Source organism: Camelus ferus, chromosome 4, assembly GCF_009834535.1.
Source record: "Camelus ferus isolate YT-003-E chromosome 4, BCGSAC_Cfer_1.0, whole genome shotgun sequence".
NCBI classification, from domain to species: domain Eukaryota; kingdom Metazoa; phylum Chordata; class Mammalia; order Artiodactyla; family Camelidae; genus Camelus; species Camelus ferus.
The window spans coordinates 49,998,121-50,003,796 of record NC_045699.1 but is presented as its reverse complement, the minus strand read 5'-3'; the positions used below and the strand labels follow the sequence as shown (position 1 = coordinate 50,003,796).

At 41.5% G+C, this 5,676-nt stretch overlaps 1 pseudogene; it reads left to right on the top strand.

The window, feature by feature from the left end:
- Positions 1 to 1,138: 1,138 nt before the first annotated feature.
- On the top strand, positions 1,139 to 3,910 carry LOC102506307 (annotated as a pseudogene).
- The last annotated feature ends 1,766 nt before the right edge of the window (positions 3,911 to 5,676 follow it).

Here is a 5,676-nt window from a genome sequence, read left to right as displayed (position 1 = left end):
TTTTGTGTTTACTTATTGAATGTCTGTATGTGTTCAAGATGCTTAAGATAAGAAGTAAAGAAATGACGGGGCTAGTTTTCAGACTGTGCTGATGACATCTAGTGCCCTGAGATAACTTGTGGCTCACAGAAAAATCAGAAAAGAATCTCCTTATAGTTACACAGGAAATGTCAACATATAATCTAAAACTCACTTTTACTAGAGAATTCACTCAAATTGTGGAAAGTGTCTTCACAATAATAATTGCTTCACTAACAAGTACTTTTCAATTACTTAGTCTTCTAGCCAATAATATAGTCAAATCATTATGGGCTTTTCTTTCAAGTGATTGCAAAAAATAAACAGGTTTACTTCAGTCTCTTAATAAATTGTCCTTATGTTTAGAATATATTAAAATGTGTGGGTTGGTGAGATCTCTAAGAGAACTATTTGTTTTCCCCTTTTTGACTCAAACAGATTTGGCCATATCTGCAGCACAGCACTTTTCTAAATGTACTTCTAAATATAAGGGCTTTTTTTGCAAGATGGTTTTGAAACTGATCTTGAAGGCAGTATCAGACAATTTTTCATTTGCTTGTTTGACAGTTTTTCTTATTGTTTTGCTCCTACTCAAGACATTTCTCTTTTTAGCTCCAAAACTTCTGATGATTTTCCTTCAAAATTTGCATGATTGGCTTTTAAATATGGCTGAAAAAGAGCTTCATGCTGTAATTGTTCAGTATCTTTTTTCACATAACAGATACTAGAATTTGGTCTAATTTGCATCTCCCCAATAATAAAGCCTATACTTTAAATAGACATCTCAGTACATCCTATGTTTTTTATCTTGAAGACTGCTGCTTAGTACTGAGTCCCTGATCATGGCTGAGAAGTACTATCATCTTTTCTTTCAAGTTTTGTTTTGTTTTGTTTTGTTTGTGGGAAGCCTGAGGGACTAGACAAAAGTGCCAGGTTTTCTTATCTGTTGCTACAAATAAAATTTTCTATTTTCCGAACTTTCAAGATAAAAACGTGAACTTGACTGTCTGTGAAAAGCAAAGTTCTGCTGACTTTGCATGCATGCAGGTGAACTTCTTAGGAATACAGAACACAAAACTTATTTTATCTCAAATTCTAAGTAAAATTTTACTTCTCAAAAATGCACCATGCTTGTCTAGTGCCTTATTTATGCCCAAGCATAACGTTTGCTAGATGGTGAGTATATCCTGGTTTACCTTCCTGCTCCATTCTGGCCCTAGCCACAGTGAATTTTTCAAACTGCAATTAAAGTTATCTTTTTTCTCTTAAATATAACTTTTATAATGTCACTCTGCTGCTTAAAATCCTTAAAAGGGATTCTGCTATCTCTGTTTACCTCCAGAATATAAGTCAAAACTCTGAAACCAAGTTTAAAAAGCTTTCGAGGGTCCATTACAAATTGGCTCATAGTCTGTCTCTGCAGCCTCCCAAGTTACCATTTACTTCCTCACATACATTCTAAACTTCTCTCATTTCCCTGAACCTGTCACATTCTTTTCCTCTGGATCTTTGCCTGTGCTGTTCCCTCTGGCTAAATCACTGTCCCGGAACTTCATGCTTCCTTCCTTTCTTGTTTAATTCCTGTTTATCCTTCTGGTCTGAAACGACTCCCCCAATTTACCAAGTTTACATCAGTTTCTCTCAGACATGAACATGCAAACAATCTCAACTTCCCTATTATAGCAATTGCCACATTATTTTAATTTCCTAGTTGTCTGTTCTGCCTGTGATCTTGCAAAGAGATGAACTGCCTTTTTTCTGCTTTAATTTTACTCTCTAATGGAGTGCCTTGCACATGATTGGGATTCAGTAAATATTAGACGAAGTAACGAATGCTCACTTTCATAGGCAACCACCAGTCAAAAGTCAATCAAGAGTCAACAATAGAGCACACCTTTGCGCTGGTGTCCCAGTGCAGCGCCACACACATTCATTGCCCCTGAACATCCATCTGTCCCTCCGGTTATTCAGCAGAAAGCGGCTCCAGCCATCCGGGGGCAGCTGCCACCCAGGGGACCGTGACCAGAAGAGGGGCTGAAAGTGCAGCTGACCCTCACACGCCTGGGCAGGGGACAGTGACTATGGCCATGCAGACATAGGCCTGGGGCTGCGTCTAGGCTGCAAAGTCAGGGGCGGCCAAAGGGCCGCGACAGCAGTAGCGGCAGCGGGGACAGTGGTGGGGCTGGAGCCTTGCACCTTCACCAGCGCCTCCTGCTCAGATGCACCGACTTTGCTTGGGGGACAAAGATCAGAGGGAAATGCTACAGGCCCTCAGGTTGGCGAGCAATGATGAACTAATGGAGAAGACCCTCCCTGCCAGCATTCACTTGAAAAGACCCTTGAAAATGGATGACCCTGTCTTTGAAAATGAAATCCTTGCAACTCTGCAAGCCACTTCCAGCAAGAACCAGATCTGGAGACCGTATATTGGCCTGGGCTATTGTAACTGCTCAGTGTCACAGACAATTATGCGGAACTTGCTGGAGAACTCTGGATGGATCAACCAGTATACTCCGTCCCAGCCAGAGGTGTCTCTGGGAAGACTGGGGAGTTTACTCAACTACCAGTCCATGGTGTGTGACATCACAGGCAGGGACATGGCTAGCACATCCCTGCTGGGTGAGGCCACTGTGGCTGCAGAAGCAATGCAGCTTTGCACAAACAAGACAAGAGGAGGAAATTTTTTGTTGACCCCCATTGCCATCCATAGACAAGAGCTGTCATCCAGACTCAAGCCAAGTATGCTGGAGTCCTCACTGAACTGAAGTTACCTCATGAAATGGAATTCAGTGGGAAAGATGTCAGTGGAGTGCTGTTCCAGTACCCAGACACTGAGGGGAAGGTGGAAGACTTTATGGAACTGGTGGAGAGAGACCATCAGGCAGGGAGCTTGGCCTGCTATGCTACTGACCTTTTAGCTCTGTGTATCTTGAGGCCTCTTGGAGAATTTGGGGTAGACATCACCCTGGGGAGCTCACAGAGATTTGGGGTGCCACTGGGCTATGGCAGACACATGCAGCCTTTGTTGCTGTCAGAGAAAGTCTGGTGAGGATGATGCCTGGAATAATGGTTTGGGTAACAAGAGACGCCAGTGGGAAAGAAGTGTATCATCTTGCTCTTCAAACCAGGGAGCAACACATCTGGAGAGACAAGGCTACCAGCAACATCTGTACAGCTCAGCCTCTCTTGACAAACATGGCTACAATGTTTGCAATCTACTGTGGGTCCCATATTGCTAGGAGAATACATAATGCCACTCTGATTTTGTCTGAAGGTCTCAGGCGAGGGGGTCACCAACTCCAGGATGACTTGTTCTTCAACACTGAAGATTCAGTGTGGTTGCTCAGTGGAGGAGGTCTTGAGCAGGGCTGCTCAGCAGCAAATAAACAGCTCTTCAAGGATGACACACTTGGTATTTCTTTTGATGAAACAATCAATAAAAAGGGTCTGGATGACTTGTTGCGGATCTTTGGCTGTGAGTTGTTTGCAGAGCTGGTTGCTGAAAGCATGGGTGAGGAATGGAGAGGTATTCTAGGGACTGCCTTCAAGAGAACTAGCCCGTTCCTCACACTTCAAGTGTTCAACAGTTACCACTCAGAAACAAATATTGTCCAATATATGAAGAGATTAGAAAACAAAGACATCTCCCTTCTTCATAGCATGAGTCCACTAGGGTCCTTGCACCATGACGCTCAACAGTTCTTCTGAACTCACACCTATCACATGGAAGGAATTTGCAAACATCCACTCTTTTCTGCCTCTGGACCAAGCTCAGGGGTCTCCACACCCCTTGACCTGTGTCATATTGGCCGAATTCCAGGTTGGTGGCAGCATTCCCACTCTCCTTCCTGAAACGGGAGAACAAATTCTGGCTAACCATCACCCAGACTGATGGCATCTATGGAGAACAGCACCTGGTTTGTACCTGCCCACCCATGGATGTTTACGAGTCCTGATTCTCTGAACAGAAGAGGGCCTTTTCTTTGTCTTCTTTCCCTAAGTTCAAGTGACTGATCTGATATGCTTTGGAGTATCTGATAAAGAAATATTTTGTTCTCCACCAAACTCAGGTAGGGGTTTTATATACTGTGTGTATTTTTGTAATCTGTCCAGGTAAATGTAAATACAGTTAGCATAGTGAATGGAAGATCATTATTGGAAGATTGATTTGCTTCGGTGCCTCTGCTTTCGCATGTAGCAGTCGATGTTCAAGTTGCCTTGATTGGGACCATTTTTTCGGCTTTTGCATAGAAAATTTGGAGTGCGCTAGTAGCTATCACTTCAATGTAGCAAGTTTGCAGGCATTATAGAGGCTTTTACTGGAGACTCGATAGACATTTTTATTCCAAAAAAGTCCTTGTGGACTGTGCCATCTGTGGGAAATCTCAGGGCAAATGTTTATATTCTGTATACACTGAAGAAATCTTTTTCCTCCTAATAATTTGACAAATTTGTAATAGCGTTTCTGGGTGTTTTCCTTTTTCCACGTGTGTAGTTTCTTTTATCTGCAATTAACAATATTCTAATAAAAGCATTGCAATTTAAAAAAAAGTGTCAACATTATAAGAGGAATAGCATATCTTTCTAAAGGCTTTAACTTTTGCAGTGTGCTTTCCATTCTGTGATTTGTCCCTTTTTCTCTCCTGCCACCCAGATGGGGCCAAATACCACGTATCTCATTAGAGGTTCACAACAGGATTCTGATGTGAGGTAGATGGGACAGGAGATATTAACCTTTCTAATGTACATGCACACTTCGCAGGGGGCTTTTATAATACTTCTTACCCTATACTGTAATAATTTTTTTCTCCACTAGTCTGTAAGCATTTTAAGAGCAGGGAGCTTGTCTGATTTCAGTGTTGAAACTTGACTCTAGCATACAGTAGTTAAGTGTATCATTTAGTAGTACATTTAATGGATAAAAAATTGATTTCATTTTATGGAAACCTGGGTTTCAAGAACAGAATAACATGTTTGAAGTTCACAACTATTAAATTGTTGTGGAGGAATAAAAGGCTAGAAGTTAGACTTTTTGACTCAGAATTTGGTCATATTCGAATTTTAGATTCCCTCAAGTAATCATTTAATAGTAATCTGACTCTATGTTAAAAGACACACCAGACTGTCAAGAACCATGAAATAAATTCCATGATTCTATTCAGTAAAAGAGGCAACCAATAAGCACATATGGCAATGAAACGTAAACCTCAACTTTTCTAAAGGTGATGGCTTAGGGCAATGAGACAATGCAGAAGAGAGACAAGTAACCAGGCAGCTTCCTTTCTGAGTCTGGACCATGGGTTCATCTTCATTATGGTGGACAATTTCATTCCATCTCTCTTCCTCCCTTTTAAAGTGCTCACTGATGTAAAACATATATAAACAAATGAACACAAATCAAAAGAAACAGAAGAACAGAACCAGCACCCCAAACGCCCCCCATTGTGCCCCCTCTTAGCTACACAACACTTTCCTTCCATTCTACTTTCCATCCCTCTTTTAGATGTGTTGCTAGTATATAAGGAAGAACTGTCACCAGCTCTGGAAGGGCTCTCACAGTCTAATAGAAGAGGCAATTTTATTCTGGTAGATATGAAACAATGCACTAAGAGGCTAGCAATATGAGCAAAGAATTATGGAAACTCAAAAGAGGGAATC